Source organism: Rattus norvegicus, chromosome 16 (assembly GCF_021556685.1).
Source record: "Rattus norvegicus strain SHRSP/BbbUtx chromosome 16, alternate assembly SHRSP_T2T, whole genome shotgun sequence".
In the NCBI taxonomy this organism is placed as follows: Eukaryota; Metazoa; Chordata; class Mammalia; order Rodentia; family Muridae; genus Rattus; species Rattus norvegicus.
Genome location: NC_141549.1, coordinates 7,082,868 through 7,103,739, shown reverse-complemented (window position 1 = coordinate 7,103,739; position 20,872 = coordinate 7,082,868). Strand labels below are relative to the sequence as shown.

Below are 20,872 nucleotides of genomic sequence, written 5' to 3'. Positions count from 1 at the left end.
ATTGGAGAGCGGCAGTGATGGCTGCGAACACAATTTCAGCTTGTTAATTCTCTTATTGGAATCGATTCTTTCGCTGAGTTGCAGAGAAAGCTGATAATGGGTCTTCTTATCGTCTGGCAGCCCTAGCATACTCCAGCATTACTCGTTCTGTTTTGGATTACTGCATTTTTGTTTCTTTTGAGGTTGGTTTTGTTTGTTTGATTGTTTGGTTTTTAGTTCTGTAAAGAATGATGCTGATCACATCGAATCTGCAGCTCACCTTCCGTAGTGTAGCCATTTTCACAGTATCAGTTCAGGATGTAGTGTGGAACCTGAGCGAGGGAGACACCCTTACCTCTTAGTTTCTTAGTGTTTTAAAGTTGTCACTGTAGAAGTTTTCTGCTGATCTGCTCATGTTTGTTCCTAGGTATTGCATTTTGAGGGACTGTTTTCTGATGTCTTTCTCAGATGTATTATTGCTATGCAAGAAAACCACAGATTTGTTTTCATTGATTTATTTTTTATTTTTTATTTTTGCACTCAGCTACCTTTGCTGAAAGTGTGTTTAGAGCTAAGGCTCTGATAGTCCTACAGCCTTTTAAATGAAGTGTTATTCTGCAGGTAGGTAATTTGACTGGTTGATTAGTTGGTTGTGGTGTTTGTTTGTTTTGGAGACAGGGTCACTTTGTGTATCCCTGGCTGTCCTGGAACTCACTTTGTAGACCAGGCTGGCCTCAAATTCAGAGATCTGCCTGCCTCTGCCTCCTGAGTGCTGGCATCATAGGCAGGTGCCACCACACCCAGCTGCGATTTGACTTGCATTCTATTTATTGTCTCTCTTCTTTCTCTCACTTACTGCTTGAGCACAGTGGTAGTTATATGTGGAGAAAGTGGACAGCCGTACAAGCTCCTGATTTGAGAAGACATGCTTTTGTCTTCCCCATTTGCTGTATTATGAATAGTTCACATGCGACTTCATTGTGTTATGCTCTGCTTTTAGGTTCTTCAGTGCTTGTATCTTGAAGGGATGTTGAATTTTGTCAAAGGCCTTTTCCTCATCGATTGAGATGGTCATCTAGTTTCTGTCCTTAAGTCTCTATGCATAATGTAACACTTAACAATTCTTGCCTCCCTTGAATGATATGAACTTACACATAATATATAGATTTTTCCTTCCTTCCTTCCTTCCTTCCTTCCTTCCTTCCTTCCTTCCTTCCTTCCTCCCTCTTCCTTTCCTTCTCTTTCCCTTTTTTTTTTCCTTTCCCCCTTTTTGAGAAAAGGTCTATGTTGACCTGTCTGTCCTGGAGCTCACTCTGTAGATCAGGCTGGCCTCAGTCTCACAGAGCCCTTCCTGCCTCTCAGGACCTAGTTGGGAGCACTGGTTGGTGCTGGCTTCTCTAAAGCCTTGGGAGTTTGACAGTGAGTGTTGCAGCAAGGCCGTTGTTAAGACTGTACTAATGCCTCAGTTGCATGCTTGTCTGGGTCTAAGCTCTCTGTCATCTTTCTATCATTTTGGTGGGTCTTATGTGTAGGAATTTATACATCTCATGTAGACTTTCTAGTCTGGGATAATAGAAGTCTTCAAAGCATTCCTTTGGAGGTCTTTGGTATTTGCTGCAATGTCCTTTTCTCAGCTGTTCATAGATGAGTGTTTCCCTTTGCTTCGGCTTGTTTAAGTTTGTCAGTCTTGTTTGTTTTAACAAAGAGCCAACTTTTATTGATTTTTATATTTTAATCTCCATTTTAAAAGTTTCTACCCTAATTTACTTCTATCTGCTAAGAATGAATTTGGTTTGTTTTTCTAAAACCTTCAAGTACACCATTTAGCTGTTTATTGACATTTCTCTGCTCTTTAAATATAAGTATGGGTATTTACTTCCTGTTTGGAAATGCCTTTTCTGTACCTCAAAGTTTCTGATGATTTGTGCTTTAAATCTAGGAGTTTATAAGAGTTTTTCCCTTAATTTCAGGTATTTAGAGAGTCAGAAAAGTCCATGGACTGCTGAGAAGATATTCCCAGGTCTTGATTGGGTTCTTCTGTAAATGTCTATTTAAGTGCATTTAACCTATGGTGTGGTTAACTTTAAATTTCTTTTATTGATTAAAAAAAAACTTTTTTAACCTGAGGCAACTGTCTATTGGTAGGAGAAGAGGTGTTGAAGTCACAGACTATTAGTGTATCTCTTCTATGTAGTAGAGAATTTCTTGCATTAAGAAATTGTGAACCCTAACATTTAGTGTTCTATGCATTTTAAAATCTTCTATCTTTTCAATTTTTCAATTTTGTGTGTGTGTATCACTTGCATGCCTGGTGTCCACAGAAGCCAGAGGAGAGAGACAGATCCCCCAGAACTGGAGTTACAGGTTATGAGCAGCCATGTGAGTGTTGGGAATTCAACCTGTGTTCTCCGCAAGAACAGCCAGTGAGTGCTCTTAACCACCTAGCTGGCTCTCCAGCCCCATAACAATGGTCTATCCCCCGCGCCCAGAGCTGGGGACTGAACCCAGGGCCTTGCGCTTGCTAGGCAAGCGCTCTACCACTGAGCCAAACCCCCAAAACCTATTTGGCTCTACCACTGAGCCAAACCCCCAAAACCTATTTTCTTAATGAATTATGGTGGCCTTCTTTATCTCTTCTGGCTAGTTTTGAATAGAATCCTTTGATATTATTTGGGAGTTTTTCAGGGTTGGATTTCTAGTTTCACTGAGAAGAGAAAAGAAACTGCTGAACAGCAGCATCAAGCTGAGTCAGTGTAGAAGCAGATTTAAAACTGGTTAAAGGGAAACTAGAGGGGCGGCTCCATGATTAAAGCCTGAACTGATGCTCTTCCACTGGACCCACATGAGGCTGCTTATAGTGACCAGCTGTAGGGGGGTCCTTTCAAGGTACCAACACTCATGCTTGAGTGTACAGGGGTGCACTCACACATGTGCGTGCGCACACACGCGCGCGCGCACACACACACACACACACACACACACACACACGTGCCAAACTTAAAAAAAATACATATCTTTTTAAGCCCAGTAATAAATCAGTAGTCAGTGACCATAGAATAGAAAAATATAGTCAGGCTTGGTGGTGTTTTGCATGCCTTTAATCCCAGCACTTGAGAGGCAGAGGCAGGAGGATCTCTTAAGTTTGAGGCCAGCCTGGTGTACAGAGCTAGTTCCAGGACAGCCAGGCCTACACAGAGAGACCCTATTCCAAAAAAATGTAGAAAATTTTCATGAATGAGACAAAGGGAAGAGATAGGGAAAGGGAGAAATACAGAAGATAGAAGGGAGGTTAAATAATAAAATGGGTAAAAAATAAAACCTGAAAATGTTATGAAGGATAAATGGAAAGAGCAGCATATTTTATAATTAAGAAAGTGCTCAATGAATCCAAAATACTATAGACTGTAGTGAGTTAAAAACAGACACAGTGAAAGCAAAGATGAATGCTGGGGTCGCTGTCTCTGGGTCCGGTCAGATTGGACTCTGGCAGGTAGATGCTGGGACGGGGATGGGGAAGTCAGTTGATTGTAGACTTGTGTTTTTCCTACAGTTTACGCTGGTGCCCAGTCAGTGTTTTCAGATGATCTTGTGCTGCTTCCCCTCTGCCTTCTGGGGAGCTTATCCAGGTGAAGCTGGGCAGCTTTCTCCTAGTCACTCTTCTGTTTCTCTCTTTTTTCCCAGTTATCCTATTATTCCTTTTGTTTCTGAGTTTCTGACTCATTTTCTCTCACTCCCTTACTTCTCTTTATAACCTTTATTACCTTTAACTGGGTCACGTGAAAGCAGGCTCTCATACACCATCTATCTGTGAGTCCTGACTTTCAAGTAATTTTTAAGGCTTTTTTTGGTCTTTTTATGTCCTAAAAGTATTAGAATATAAAATTATCTTCAGGTTGTGTGGAAAGGTATATATGAAACATGGATTTCATGTTCAGACTATGGATTATCCTCGGGATTGCCTGTTGTTATATAAATATTACAAAACCTGAAAATTTCAAATCTCCAAGTACGTCTAGTCCTAGCATTTTGAATAGGGAACATTCAGTCCGTACCCCATTGTCCTCATCTGTGTGTTTATACTTGCTGAGGTTGACTCCACATCTTGCTTTGTGAATGGTGTTAAACATAGTGCAGATGTGGACATACTATATTCTCATACCTACTGCCTTGGTTAGGGTTTACTGCTGTGAACAGACACCGTGACCAAGGCAATTCTTATAAAGGACAACATTTAACTGGGGCTGGCTTACAGGTTCAGAGGTTCAGTCCAGCATCATCAAGGAGTGTGGGGGGCATGGCAGCGTCCAGGCAGGCATGGTGCAGGAGGAGCTGAGAGTTCTACATCCTCATCTGAAGGCTGCTAGTGGAAGACTGGCTTCCAGGCAACTAGGGTGAGGGTCTTTTTTTTTTTTTTTCTTCGGAGCTGGGGACTGAACCCAGGGCCTTGCGCTTGCTAGGCAAGCGCTCTACCACTGAGCTAAATCCCCAGCCCCTAGGGTGAGGGTGTTAATCCCACGCCCATAGTGGCGCACCCACTCCAACAGGGCCTCCTCCACACCCTGGGCGGAGCCTATTCAAACCATGGCACCTTCTCATCACACTATGTTGTATATGTACCCTATGATATACAGCTGCTGGGTTGTTACAGCTCCATTTTAATTGCAAATATCTTTCTAATCTTTGAAATTTTATTGCATGTGTGAGAGAGGGGTCAGTGTTGGGTGTTTCCTCTGCTATACTCCCATGTTATTTTTGAGACAGGGTCTCTCACTGAAACTGGTACTGAGCTGTATTAGTCTTATCAGTTTGGTAGACTTGGTGGCCAGCAAACATCAGGAATCCTCCTATCTCTCTTCCCAGTGCTAGGATTAGTAACAGGGCATGAACCATTCGGTCTGGCTTTTTGCATGGTTGCTAGGATTCTGAAGTCAGACCCTCAAGGTTGCCTAGCGGGTAAGTTCTGGTATTTTTCATTGTTTTGGGTGAGTTTGATACTGTTTTGTTTCGTTTTAATAATAGTTCTACTAGTATACATTCCCATAAACAGTGTGCAGAGGTTCTCTTTTCTATACACTCTCACCAACACTTATTTTTTTTTCTCCTTAGTAGTAGTGGTTATTTTACATGCACCAGTGATAGGTATAATAATTAGTGATTTAATTTGCCTGATTTTTAAGAACAATTTTTTTTTTTTTTGGTTCTTTTTTTTCGGAGCTGGGGACCGAACCCAGGGCCTTGTGCTTCCTAGGTAAGTGCTCTACCACTGAGCTAAATCCCCAGCCCCTTTAAGAACAATTTATATGTGCAGTGGTGCTTGGCCTGCATGGATGTCTGTGTGAGGGGATCAGATCTTGGAGTAACAGCCAGCTATGAGCTGCTGCCATGTGGTTGCTGGGAATTGAACCCAGGTCCTCTGAAAGAGCAGTCAGTGCTCTTAACTGCTGAGCCATTTCTCCAGCCCCAGTTTACTGGTTCTTAATGGTGAGTTACTTTGAGCATCTTTACATGTAACTGATTGTCATTTGAATGGCTTCATTTCATGGAGGTTTGTAGACTCGTTTCTTTTTGCTGACTTTATTGGTTTCCTTTTTTTGAAACAGCCTCTCACCCAAACTAACTTAGAAATCATTTATCTGAAACAGTCCTCCTGTCTTTGCCATGTTATTATAGGAGAGTTTTTAAAAAGGAAATGATCCATAGGTGTGCATTGCTTACATAACTAACGAAGATATTTCTAGTCCTAATTTATATTCTATGTAATAATTGATCTCCTTCCCACTCTTAGAGCCTTTCAAACTGTTGCCCCTTCTTACTTGGATTTCTGATCTTTGTACTCATAGACTAAGCTACATGCCCTGCTTTGCAACAAAGTATGTGGCAAAAACATTTTAAAAAATAGCTTATTTTAGCTTAGAGTTCCAGGGAATACAGTCTACCATAGTGGCTCTCAACCTTCCTAATGCTGCAACCTTTAATACAGTGCCTCTATTTGTGTTGCTACTTTATAAGTCACAATGTAAATATCTGATCAGTTGACACAACCCCCTCACTTCACCCCCATCCCTACTCCATCAGAAGGGTTGAGACCCACAGGTCAAGAAACACTGTCCTGTCAAGGAAGGTGAGGCGACACGAACAGGATGTGCTGGTCACATTGTATTTATAAACAAGGAGAGAGGGAGAGGGAGAGAGGAAAAAATGCTGATGCTTCTCTTGCTTTCTCCTTTGCACCCAGTGCAAGACCCCAGCCTATGTCGATGCTTGCCACTCAGAGATTAGGAGGGCTTCAGAACCTCAGTTAACTTAGTCTAGAGGACCCTTCATAGACAAGCCCACTTAAGATTCACTGTGGCAGTAGTCTTTCCCAACCTATCTTTTTTTGTAGGCAGACCAGTCAGAATGTACTTGGAGATGGTTTTTTCAAGTTGAAGATTTAAAGTAAAATACTCAGTAGAAATTTAAGCTCTTACTGCCTGGGATAAACAGATTTGGTGTCTGCCTTTTTTTTTTTTTTTCCTAAAAGAATAAAATCATTCCATATAAAAATAGAGCTCTACCCTTACTTTTCCTAAGTAGCCACCTTGAAAGTAGCATATAGCCCCCCCCCCAAAATAGGGGAGGTTTTGATAGTTCTTATGACAAGTTCTTATTATAGTATGTAGTATGAAATGTTCATCGTAAGAAAAAGTCCGTCACTGGTTTGTGTTAGGCAGAGCACAGAGCCGATGCACCGATGTGAATGAGATATAATCCCTGCCCTTGAAGAAGATGCTCTGAAGACTGGGCCTCTACAGTCTCTTGTGTTTAATTCCATGGTTTATCTATCAATATTTGATCTCGAGTTGAATCCAGTGCCTTCTGTAAAGCATTTTGGCAGTAATTTTGAGAACATACTACTGAGAAATGAAACATGCTTTGCTACGTGACAGTTTTGTGCAGGGAGTTGTCCTGTCTTATTTATCTGTATGTGGGTATTTTGCCTGCATGCGTGTATACGCATCACGTGATGCATGCCTACTACCTACGAGGCCAGAAGATGGTATCAGCCCTCCTGGAACTGCAGTTACAGAAAATCAGATCCACCCTGTGGGTCCTAGGAGTCAAACCAGGTCCTCTGGAAGAGCAGTTAAAGCTTTTAACTGCCGAGCCATCTCTACAGCCCCTGAAGTAACTTTTTTTAGGTGTTGGTAACTTAAATATTTAGGTCATGTTGTGAAATTAAGCAAAATAGTTAATAAAGAGTAGCAAGCACTTTCCTTTCAAAATCAATATTTCAACAAAAGGGGGCCAACAATAAAGCAGGCAGAACAGGAGGGCTGTGGTAATCCTGATTCACTTTTTTTGTAATATTTTTTTCATTGTAAATTAAGTTACAGGTGGAAGAAAGCTATGGTCTTTGGTTTTTTGTTTCTGATTTTTGGCTCTACAGTCTTTTACTGTCTGTGTTTCACTATACTGTTCTGTATAAGAAAACCTAGATAAAAGAAATACATGAGAGACTGTATAAAATTCATAAAACCAAAAAAACCTTGTTCATTGATATAACTTTAGCATATAAGTAATTATGAACAAGCAATCAGTTGAATAAGTATTTGTGAGGATAGAAAGAATGATTCATGTGTTTTTATTTTGATATGTTACTTAATAAGCATCAAAAGAGTCACATACTTTTTGAGGTGACTGCATTGTGTCTGTCAGTGCTGTAATAGAAGGCTATTTTAAATCAGATTGAGCTTGACTGAAAATATTAAAATGATTACTATTGAAGTGTTGAGTATGTTGGCAGGCACATCCCCGTACTCTTAATAAAGGGATGAGGGAGAAGGATGAGTTCAAGGCGGGTCCAGTCTTGTCTATACATATAACAATCTACCCTAAACCTCTCAAGTTGTCCTAAGTGCTGTTGTGCATGCCCACCACTCTAGAAGCCAAGGCAGGAGAGAGCATGAGTGTGAGATCAGCTCGAACAACATAATCATACTCTGTTTTTGTCTTTCTTTCTTTTTTTTTTTAAGATGAACTATGAAGCTCCTCATTCACTGGAAACTTCTGTTTAAAATACAAGCTTGGAAAAATATTTTCATATTGATAAAATATTAAGTACTGAAGATTTTTTCTTTTGTATTTGCTGCCACCAAGTGGCAAATTAGTGACATTACCAAATTTGTTACCTGTCTAGACAGTGTACTTGGGTTTGTTTTTTGTTTTTTTTTTAACCTTTTAAAAAATTAGTTTCTTTGTTTGTTTATTTATTTTTGCACTCCAGATTTTATTCTCCTGGTCTACCCTCCAACCATACCCTTTCCCCTTCAAAGGATATCTTCACCCTACCTACCCCACCAGACCTCTAAACTCCTGGGACTTCCAGTCTTTTGAGGGTTAAGTGCATCTTCTCTGACTGAACCCAGACCCGGGAGTCCTCTACTATGTATGTGTTGGGGGCCTCATCTCAGCTGGTATATGCTGCCTGGTTGGTGATCCAGTGTCTGAGAGTTCTCAGGGGTCTAGGTTAATTGAGACTGCTTGTCCTCCTACAGGGTTGCCACCCTCAGCAGCTTTTGTTCATTGGTTGAGTGTACATATCTGCATCTGACTCTTTCAGCTGCTTGTTGGGTCTTTTGGAGGGCAGTCATGTCATGATAGGTCCCTTTTTGTGAGCGCCCCATAGCCTCAGTAATGACGTCAGGTCTTAGGGCCTCTCCTTGAGCTGGATAGCACTTTGGACCTGTTGTTGAACCTTCTTTTCCTTGGGCTCTTCTCCATCTTCATCCCTGCTTTTCTTTCAGACAGGAAGAATTATGGGTCAGAGTTCTGACCGTGGGTTAGCAACCCTATCCCTCACTTGATGCCCTGTCTTTCTGCTGGAGGTGGGCTCTACAAGTTCCCTCTCCCCACTGAGGACATTTCATCTAGACGCCCCCACCTCCTTGAGTTCTGAGAGTCCCTCTCTCCAGAAGCGCACTTACTTTTCTGAGCATGCGGCTGTCCTTAACACTCAGCTTGAAGCCCTATTAAAACCCATTCTTAATAAACCCCCATTTTGTTTTGAGGGGAAGAAACAAATTAACAAAATACATAATTGAAGGTTTTAAGAAACATATACAGAGAAAATACCTAGGAGAATTTGTTTTAAATGATACTATAGTAAAGTCTTAAATTTGAGATTAATGTTTCACATATTAATATATAAACAACATTTTATACATCACTGACAGCCTCTTAAGACAAACCATGTATAAACAAATTGGTAAAGTGGTTGGACATGTTATCAGAAAATATAGACGGACTTTTGCTTGTGTGTGTTCTTAAGATTTAAGGAAATTGGTTGTGACCTGTTCTGAAATATGAACACCCCATAGTTTGAGTTTCTTCAAGAATCCAGCAAGACTCAGTTTTTATATAAGGCAGGCTCTAAAAATATATGTGTATATATGTGTGTGTTTTTATATTGTGTGTGTGTGAGTGTGTGTGTGTGTGTATGTGTAAATATTGCATGTATACATCTGTAATCCCCGTAGTTGGAAATTGGAGGCAGGAGGATTGAGGATTTGAGGTCAACCTGGACTACATAAAAAAACTTTCTTTTAAAAAAAATAACAGGAATAAAAATATATATCCTACACAAATTAGTTTTCTTGATAGGGTTAAAAACTAAATTCTGAATCAGTAAAAAAAATCAAAGTAAACTTTGTATCATTTTAATAACTCAGTGTTTTCTTAAAGTATATAGCTCATTCATTTTGAAGGTTGGCCAGTTTTTGCTTTTGATTTCTGCTTTCTGTCATAGGCTTGTAGAACTCAAATAGTACAACTACTGCCTTCATAGGAGTGTGGGAAGTAGTGTGGGGCTCCCTGTTAGGGGGTATATAGTAGTCTTGTGTAGTGACCCTGCCAACCTTTGTGACTGGCTACTTTGTTGCTACTTATACCTTCTCATTACTTATCCATGTGTGTAACTACTTGTGAAGTAATAATATCAGCCCCTTTGGAGACAGTTCATGTAGAGTGAGCCCTGTGTTGGTTGAAGGCTTCAGTATATAGCAACTTAATAATTCTGGTAGATTTTCAGCGGGAAGGGGCCTATAAATCTTACTTCATGTTCTCAGAGAAGCCCAGACAAGAAAGTATTAAGTAGCTGGGGACAATGAGCAGTACTGCAGAATTTGTTTTATTTTGTCCCGTGAAACCAACAAATACTTGCATCCCACTGCCCTGCTCTCCATTCCTTTCCTCATTTCCTTACATAGTAAATGTAGTGCGTACTTTAATCATTAGCAGCCATAGGAAACACAAGGAGACTTCCGCTGTGTGAGTGTCTCCCGTGGGTTCAGTGAAAGTATCTTAGAGTCTTTCTCAGACCCCAGAGGAGGAGCGTTAGAGCGGGGCTCTGGTAAGGCAGAGGTTTGATGATTGTGCTGCTGTCTGCTGGCCTTCACGTGTGGAATGGAAACATTGTGAATACTCTGCAGGCATCACAGGAAGCAGCTTGGCTCCGTGGTGTTGCTTCATAGGCCGGGCAGCACTTTGCTTGCTGTCCTTTGTGAGGTGTCCTGTGCCCGCTAAGCAGTAATGCTGCATGGTGCGAAGTGGACGCAATACAAAATTGCTTCAAAACAGGAAAACAGCTCATTGGAGTTTTTAAATTTAATATGCTGTTAGTTTTATTTAGCTTTTTTTTTTTTTAAAGAAGAAAACTGATAAGTTAGGTTTTCTACTAGGAGAAAATTATTTGGTATATTAAGCTAGAGTGAATATGGTCATATTCAGGATTCATGTCTGTGATACATAATTGATGGTGTATCTTGGCTTCCTCTTAAGAAATCTAGAGTACCTTCCAAATGACCTGTTTTGTTTTGTTTCTGCGGCACTGATAGACACCCACTGGGGAGGGGTCCTCAGGGCTTCCCCCCTTCCATTTCCCAGTCCTTTCCTTCATGTCTCATCACTCTCCTCATCCCTCACCAATACCACCCCCGTGAGACAGGGCATCACTGAGATCTGCCTGCCTCTGCTCCCGTGAGCCACCACACTTAACTATACTTTTAGAAGCATGTTGAATGGCTAATTCGTTGTTACCTGGGATGGTTGTTGATAACTAGGTTTTCACTAGAAAATCTATGTCTTTTCTACTTTCTGTTATTTGTAAACAAGTTTATAACTCTTGACTTATAAAGACTTTGGACATATCATAAAATGTACTTTATTCTAATTCATTTCTTAGCCCAGCCTTTGAGAAATGGATGGGCAAAACAGAAAAGCAAACAAAAATTCCTATGTAAAACACAAAAATAAACCTATGAGACTTTATCTGATAAATAATTTTACTTGTAAAAATTGCACCAAATAGTAGATTACTATTAAAACACACACACACACCCTTTTTCTCTGTTAATAATTCAAGACTACTGAATTTCCAACCTGCTTTTGCTATTATCCTTGCAAAAGTTGTAGTTCTTACCTTTTGCCACTGGGTGGTGCGTTTGCATTGTTATTAGCCTTTCTAAATTTTTATAAGGGAACCATTTTTGAAAATCCATGGTAAAATGAGGGTGGTGGGATAGTTTGTCATATAGTTTAAGTGAGTTTAAACAAATTAAAAAATCTTGTGGTATACTATACAGTTGAAGTGAGTGAATGTGTGCATGCGTGTGTGCGTGTTTTGTGTGTATGTTTTGACAGTGTGTCATTGTGTAATTCTAGGCTGGTCGTGAGCTCTTGGCAAAACACCTTCCCCTGCCTCCCGAAATTTAGGATTGCAGACATGTGCAACATACTTAATTTATATTTTTACCCTCAAGGATAAATCCTTGTATGTGAGTGGAATGTTCAAGACCTGTGCCTTACTGTATTTCCTAATATAATGTTTCAGTTATCACCTTTAAAACATTCTAGATGTTTTGAAGATGAGAGTGGTGGCATATGCTTTTAATTGTAGAATTCGAGAGGCAGAAGCAAGAGGATCCTTGGGAATTTAAGGCCAATCTGGTTCACAGAGTGAGTTCCAGGACATCTAGGGCATGACCATGTCTCAATAAAACCAAAGAAAGAAAAGATACTCTGATACTACAGGCAATAGCTTTATCAAGCCAAAGACCTTATACATCCTAGGCAAGCTGTCTACCCCGAAGCACACAGTTGATATTGTAGTTTAAATGACATCCAAGAAAAAAAAATCACAATTTCTTAGGTTATAATAGTTAAAATATAGGAAGCTCAGGTTTTAGAAACTGTCTTTGATGATCATTTTTTTCTTTTCTCCTGTCCCATAGCCATTCACATCTTTTTAATAAATGCTTTTGATCAATATTATGATGGTTTATTGACATTCCTTATTTGAGTGAGTTGAGTAGTTTGGCGTTATTGGGATTATAACAAGGTTCTAGTGCAGAGGAGAAAGCAAACATAAAAGACTACCCATCTTGGCGTCTGCTCAGACTGTCTGAGTGTGTGTCAGTGTTCACATGTGAGTGCAGGTGTTCTCAGATCTGCTGGAGCAGACGGACGTGAGCCACCCGTGTTAGGAGCAGAGCGTGGGTCTTCTGCAAGAGCAGTTTGCTTCTGGGCCAGTCTTCTAGCTGTTATTTTACAGCTTTGGGGGAATAAATTTAGAGGGTTTTATAACCCAGTAAATTTAGAAGACCTTTTCCCAACCTTCCTAATGCTATCATCCTTTAATACAGTTCTTCATGTTGTGATGACCCCAACCATAAAATTATTTCATTGTCACTTCATAACTACCATTTTGCTATGAATTATAACATAAATATCTGATATGCAGGATATCTGACATGCAGACCTGCTCAAAGAGGTCACTACCAACAGGTTGAGAACCACTTGTTCAGAGTATCACAGTAGCATAGATGAAGGGCTCTGACTTGTAGGTTTACTTTTTAGCAGACTTCTTTTTTTTTTTATTTTTTTATTTACATTTCAAATGTTATACCCTTTTCCAGTTTCCTGTTCACCCCCGTCCTCCCTCCCCCTGCTTCTGTGAGGGTGCTCCCCTACCCACCCACCCCTTCCTGCCTCCCTACCCTGACATTCCTACACTGGGGCATTGAGCCTTGGCAGAACCAAGGGCTTTCCCTCCCATTGGTGCCCAGCAAGGCCGTCCTCTGCTCCATATGCGGCTGGAGCCATGGGTCTCCCTGTGCTCTCAGCAGTGAGTCTTCGTGTATGGAGTCTGTAAGCTTTGGTAATGGGGACCATTGTCACTGAACCTTTCTGGGCTTTACTTTTCTTAGTTATAGGATGATATTTCAGTTCAGCAAAATGAGAGTCCTGGCTCTAAGGAGTACTGTTACTCAGAAGTAAATACATGAGCTGTGAAGGGGAGAATAAATAACCCATAATCCTGCTGTGGCTTAATTGGTCTGTTGTTGCTTTTTGAAAACATTAAGAGCCAAAATAAGAACAACAGCAACAGCAACAGCAACAACATCAACACCACACACACACACACACACACACACACACACACACACACACACACACACACCATACCTTCTGGGCTTCTACCTAACATGTAGAAGACCTGAGTTCAATTCCCAACACTGAAACTTAGTAACTAAGACTATCTTACAATTCTCCCTCTGCCTCTGTCTGTCTGTCTGTCTCTGTTTTATCCAGGTAAGGTTTCTAGGTCCTGCGTTGTTTCTAGAATTCCTACTGAGGAACAGACCCATAGCTCAGTGGATAGAGTGCTTGCTCGCTCGGCCTTTGTAAGGCTCCTGCCTGCAGGTCACATACACAGGGGATATGTGCATTTTGTGGCATGTGCTGTATTTTAATCGTTCTTTTATCCTGCGTTACAGTGGTTTTCAGATCCTAAGTGATGGTCATAAGATCTTCTATGCGTGCTGTCTAAGCTTCGTATTGTTTACTTATGTCAGCATGTCAGCAATGGAAATGCTAGCCCAGAAGTCTGAAAGGCAGATCGCTGCTGTTGATGGTTGTTGGCAGGTTTTCGTTTGTTTTCCTCTAGAGAAATTGAGTTCCCCATCTTTCACTGTCTGTGGTTTCTGCCTAGAATTCTGCAGTAGCGTACTGCTGGTTAGTGCTGCCATAGTAGCGGCTCGTTCTGGGTTACCTTTTATGTCCATAGTGAGATTTTTTTTTTTATGTATAAACTTGATTTTCACTTTTCAATTTGGTTTTAAATGTATATTTCATCGTTTTTCAGATTAAAATGTTTTTGTTATAATGTGGACTCATGGCCCTTCATGTCTTAGCTGCTATCTAATTTTCTACCTTATTTTATATAGTCCTACTGGATATTCTATGGATGGAGAGGTAGCCAGGAAGAGGGAACAGCCTGGAAGAGAAAGGCAGAGCTGTATAGAGTGTCATGGTGTATTTTCAGTGCAACAGATTGGCATGTGTGACACTTAAGGCAGGGCAGTAATGGAAGTTGTTTTGATTGTGTGTGCTACACCTCATTGTGTGTGTGTGTGTGTGTGTAAGTGTGTGTGTTACACCTCATTGTGTGTGTGTGTCACACCTCATTGTGTATGTGTGTGTTACACCTAATTGTGTGTGTGTCACACCTCATTGTGTATGTATGTGTTACACCTAATTGTGTGTGTCACACCACATTGTGTGTGTGTGTCACACCTCATTGTGTGTGTCATACCTCATTGTGTGTGTGTTACACCTCATTGTGTATGTGTGTGTTACACCTCATTGTGTGTGTTACACCTCATTGTGTATGCGTGTTTACACCTCATTGTGTGTGTGTGTGTGTCACACCTCATAGAGGTCAAAGGAAATATGTGGGCGTTGGTCCTCTCCTCCCGTCACATGGGCTCGGGGTCAGCTTAGCTTCTCAGGCTTGCTATCAAGTGTCTTAGCCCAGTGAGCCATCTGACTGCCCTGAGACAAATGTCTACTTGAACTGACAGATACAACAGCAGAAATAGTCACCTAATAAGATGACCTGCGTACAGGCAAGCATATTGGCCAAAGGGGAGGACTAAAAGAAGCTGTGTCGCCTGTCTGTCCTCTCAGCACACAAGCACAGGCATTCTGGAGATGACACTGAATGGAAGCAAAGCAACAGCCAGCAATGGAGAAGACCTCTAGAAAATGATGAGCTTAGGAAAACAGTGAGTTTTCTGTTTTAACAACAGAAGGTAAAGTGCCCTTTTTAAGGTAGTATAGATTGAAGAGTTTATGCATAAGAACTTAGGGTCTTATTTGGAATCTAAATGAACACTTTGAAAAATCTGCCTTTGTTTCCTTTCATTAGAGTATAAACAAAAACAATTTTTTTTCTTTTTTTTTTTCAGAGCTGGGGACCGAACCCAGGGCCTTGTGCTTGCTAGGCAAGCGCTCTACCACTGAGCTAAATCCCCAACCCCAACAAAAACAATTTTAATAAGGCTAGACAGCAAGTACATAGGGTCTTTTAGAATATACCTAGTATGCCAAGAGTAAGGGAGATGGAAGGGAAAACTGTTCTAATACAGATATACTACTACTGTATGTTGAAAAGTAAGTTTATTTCTAAATGTCTCAAGAGGTCAAGAAGTAGGTTGAAAGTAAGCCAAGCTACTTGAAGCCAGTTTGATTTTTTTTTTTTTAAGATTTATCCCTTTATTATATATAAGTACACTGTAGCTGTCTTCAGACACACCAGAAGAGGGTATCGGATCCCATTACAGATAGTTGTGAGCCATCATGTGGTTGTTGGGAATTGAACTCAGGACCTCTGGAAGAGCAGTCAGTGCTCTTAACTGCTGAGCCATCTCTCCAGCCCTGAGAGTTTGATTAGAGGATCTTTTATTTCCTTAATGTATTGTGACTCTCAGACCTCCTGCTTGGTACTGGTTTTTTGCTTCGTTGTTTTGTTTTGCTGTCTTGCTGTGTAGCCCAGGCTGGCTGTCTTGCTGTGTAGCCCAGGCTGGCCTTGAGTTTATTTTCTTCCTGTTTCAGCCTCTTGAGTGAGATCATAGACATGTACCACAATACCCAACTGAATGTGAGGTTATTCTAAACAGGTTAAATTTTGCCCGTTAAAAAAGACTTAACACTGAAGAGACGTCTCGTTGGTTAAGAGACGTGGCACTCTTACAGAAGATGTGGGTTAAGTTCCTACCACCCACATGGCAGCTCACAGCTGCCTATCACTCTATTTCCAGGCGACCCCAATGTCCTTTTTCTAGCTTCCATGAGCAACAGGCATTCACGTGGTACACACATACATGCAGGACTCATACACATTAAATTCTTTTAAAAAGCTAGAGAGGATTATTTACAATTCATGCAAGTTTCTATAATTTGGAAATTCCTGGGTAAATGTAGTATTATGTTGCTGTACTGCAAAAGTTGAGAACAGTTTGCAATTTAAAAACAAGTTGCTATGGTTACCCAGTGTTTACTTTTTAAAGCAATAATTATACAAAATACCCAAAGAATTTCCTTTAGTACAGAAAGATCTGTAGCTTATGTGTATGCTAGTTATTCCACACACAAATTGAAACTGTATGTTTCACTTCCGTTCTAAAGTATTATTTGGAAAATACAAGAAAATGATTCATGTCTTTTTGAGCTGTAACAGGGTGGAGACATACTGCACATACTATTTTAAAATTCAAGTAATGACTCAGATAGTTTAGAACATTTTTCTTATTCTTTAGTTCCCTTTATCAAATAATGCTGTATTTCTACAAATTTATGGTTAAAAGGAGAGTATTTTTCCGGAGTGTTTGTGGTGTAAAGGGTTTTTTAAATACCTTTTATGATTTTAATAAGCTTATAAAGAGCCGTGGTTATACCTGTTAAGTCCATTAGTTAGAGCTTGTTCCAGACCTCTTACACGTCAAGGAGAGAGCTTATTGGGATCTCTGACTACTCCATTCTTAGAAACAGTCATTCTGCAACGTTAATTGTTTTGTCCACATATTCATAATACCCAGCATCCAGGCATGCTACTTTGAGACAATATAAGGTTAATTGTTATATTTTTATGGCCCTTTCATTTATAATAGATATCATTTGTTCTTTAATATTAGGACTGTTTTTTTTTGGGGGGGGGTTCTTTTTTTCGGAGCTGGGGACCGAACCCAGGGCCTTGCGCTTCCTAGGTAAGCGCTTTACCACTGAGCCAAATCCCCAGGCCCTTGGGCTGTTTTAAACTGAAAATATTTTATATGTGAAACAGAAGCTGGATTAAATGGTAAACGTCTTACCACAGTAGCAGTCATGGAAATACTGTGCTTTAATACTAAATACTGTGTCGGGTGCTTTAGTTACACGACATTGTGACCATAGGAAGTTGCTCATTTTTCTTTTCTCTCAGTCAGACTTAGTGTGGACTCTGGGATAACTCCAGTCATACAATACTCAGTGTACTTCCCAAGGTTATTATCAAACTTACTGTTGTCCAGTAGGAGGGAACATTTCCCTCTATCTCTCCCTTTTTAGGTTAAAAAAGGGGAGACTTTCCTAGAAGCACTGCAGCTGACTTTCCTTGGCATGTGACAGAGCAAGCTGGCTCAGAGCATGTCATTTCCCAAATGAGTCATGTACTAGGTAGAATCGAATTACCATCATCACCTTACACTGTTGAAGATTTCTCCAAGTCGTGTGGAATAAGGCAGTGGCACCCAGACACAGCTGAAGGGAGTCTGTAGGAAGGGAGGGGCAGTGATGGTTGCCTAAGTAGGCAGCATGTAGCAAGCTACATATTACATAGACGAGTTAAACCTTGTCATTTTCTTCCAGGATTAATTTTCCCACCAATTTAAATTATTCACAACACACCAATAATGGAAAACATTATGAGGGTTCTAGAGTTTGTTTTTTGTTTTTTGTTTTTAAAGCAGGAGAAAAACAGACTGAAAGAAAGCATTGTATAAATGCCACTGACAAAAAATGTCAAGTATAAGAAAACATATTTGTGGATATGAAATAGAAAAAATTACTTCTTAATTTTTGCCAAGTACAATGAAAATTTTATTTTCAGGTGTTTCGTATTAACGTATCCTATGAAAACCGTCCTCTTTCTGCGTCCTCGTGGTCATACTGTTGAGTGAGACTCCTGTGCTCCTTCTGCAGCTTGGCTGTTGCTAGTGCTGTGATAGTGATCGATATGTGGTCTCCGTTATAATCCAGCTCTCACTCGGGCATATACTGACAAGTGACAGACACGTGGATCCTACAGTTGTGTTTTAATTTTCTGGGGAAGCTTTCTGTTGATTTCATAGTGGCTGGACTAGTTTACATTACCATCAGCAGTATGTAAGGGTGACGTGTCCTCATACGCCTCACGCTTGCTGTGTTTGCAGGGTTTGGTTTATTGGTTTTAGGTAAGTTCTAGCTCTGTACTCTGTACTCCAGGCTGATTCCCCAAGTCCTGGATTAGAAGAGTGTACCTCCCTCCCCTCTGGATCCACTCATTAGAGAAGAGTCATCTTCTAAGAGGTAACAACCAAACATGGCAAAATAGAATAAAATATGATGAAGCAAAAACTACCCCAGCAGAGTTGGACATGACAACCCATCAGGAAGAAGAGTCCCCAGGGTGGGCACAAGGGCCAGAGCCCTCACAGTCCGGAGTCCCACAGAAATGTAAGCCAAGCTGAAGTTTATGCAGAGGCCCTGGTGCAGGCCCTGGGAGGCCCCGTGCTTGCTGCTTCTCTTCAGTCTCTGAGCTCATGTGCGCTTTGCTTAGCTGGTTCAGGGGCCATGTTCTCCTGACGTCCTTCTCCTCCTCTCACTCTTACAATCTTTCTGCCTCCTCTTGCGAAGGATTCTCTGAGCTCTGAGTAGAGGGATGTGGTAGAAACCTTCCATTTAGACTGTCTGGCTGTGGGTCTCTGTATCTTGTTTTGGACATTTAAAAATTTTTAATTTTACCTTTTAAAATGTGCTGACCATATAAGAGCATTTAAGTTACTCATGTAGGTATCTTTATATTTCTGTTGGATCACATTGGCCTAAGATTTGGATAGCTTACTCATGCAGTACAAGTGAGGTTTGTGGAAAGCTTTATAAAGCTTGCATTACCCCTCCCACCCCCATTTTTTTTAAGAGGCTGGAAAATTGGAAGGTAGCGTACATGCTAGTTACAGTTAATAAATTTGTTGTCTGCTATTCACTTTCTCAAGAACGTGTGGTCTTTATTTCATGTTTAAGCCTCTGGTATGAGTTGCCTTTCAGTGTCTTGTCTTCTTGTACTGCCTATTCTGATTTATGATATAGCACCCTGTTTATATAACATCTTACAAGATGAAGATTTTGCACACACATGTATTTTCTAAGATTTGATATGCTGCACATAGAGAAAATAAGACACTTTGTTCAGTTAGTGCTGTGGTATTTTTGGTACATGTTTTTAAAATAAATATTCCTCCTCAGGTTGCTTTTGTATACCTTTCTTGATCACTACAGTGTATTAGACTTTGAGTAGAATTGTCCAGGTCTTGCCGTCCTTTATGAATTCTTCTAAAGTCACTAGATTTGCATAGTACTGCTGTGCCAATACTTCATTTTCCAATCATGGCTGTAGATGTTGAGATGGGTGCTTTAAGTTAAGCTTTAAATTTTTATAGAATAAATTTTATGTAAAGAGTGATTGGGAAAATGTAAGTATAGAAGTTGTGCTCAAACAAAAAGCATAAGTTGTAACTTCTTAAGTCAAAGTAGATGAATTTACACCTAGATACTTTAGAACAAGTTAAAATTACTCCTGTAAAAAGAGGTTCTATTTTGGAGAAAAATCCTGAAAATAGGATATTATTATAATTTCATTTTTATGTTTCAAGTATTAGGATGGTATATTTGATACAACTGCATGGAGATGAGTAATATTTATATGTTACAATATTTGTATATTTGTCTTAAAAACATTTTAAATATTTTAAAGTAACCAGAAGAAGCAGGCACGGTGGCATATAGCCACAGTCCCATTTGCTAGGGAGGTTGAAGCAGGCAGACCTGTTCACTGCAGAAGCTGCAGGTCAGCCTGAACAACAAGAGCAAGAGCCCGTGTTGTTTCTTCCTTAGATGAATGTTTTATAATTTTTAGTAATTTTTGTTTATAATTTCTGGCATCCTTACCTATAGTGTTTTTTCTTTGTGATTTAATAAGTAAATTTGCTTAAACAAAGAATAACATTTCAATGCTCATTCAAAAGTAACTCATTCCCACTGGTCTGGTGGTGCATGCATGCCTTGGATCCCAAGCACTCAGACGGCAGGTGAACCTCCAAGTCCCCAGGGCGGCCCAGTCTACAGATCAGGTTCGAGGACAACCAGGAGGACATGGAGAAACCCTGTCTCCAAAAACAAATCAACTAACAAGATTATTCACAGATAGATAATTCTCTCTTGTTACCTAAACTTTCAACGGTCATTATAGATTTTCTTTAATGATCAGTTTTACAACATAGAATTAAAGTTAGAAATCTTAGTGGTGATAGAAATATGTTTTTGGCATTAAGCGTTTTAGTCATTTGGATGACTAGGCAAAATACTAATTTCTAGATTATCTTTCTGGTATAGAATGAGGCTGAAGGAGATTTACAGTGAGGACGTATAGGCTCGGCTATCTTAAGTACTCAGAATAGTGTAGTCACTTCTAAAATACAAGACGACAGGCAAGGCAGAACATTTCTTTGTAACTGGGAAATATTGTTTTATTTACATTTTTTTAACTTATTCACTTTACACTTGACTCTCCTAGTCGACCTTTCCCACAATCCTTCCCACATTCCCTCTCTCATTCTTCTCTTATTCTCCTCTTAGCAGATGGGGCCCTTGGTTGTCCCCGGTACCCTGACAAATATTCTTAGTCTGGGCAAAGTGAGAAAGGTAGTGAAAGCCACCTCCAAGGTGGTCTGGGTGGCTTTGTTTGCAGTGTTAGGGTTAAACCCATGGCCTGCTGCACACC

At 40.2% G+C, this 20,872-nt stretch overlaps 1 protein-coding gene across 9 annotated transcripts in view; it reads left to right on the top strand.

Annotated features, from left to right (window-relative positions):
* Ankrd28 (ankyrin repeat domain 28) overlaps positions 1–20,872 on the top strand; it is a 132,144-nt gene that overhangs the window by 27,765 nt on the left and 83,507 nt on the right.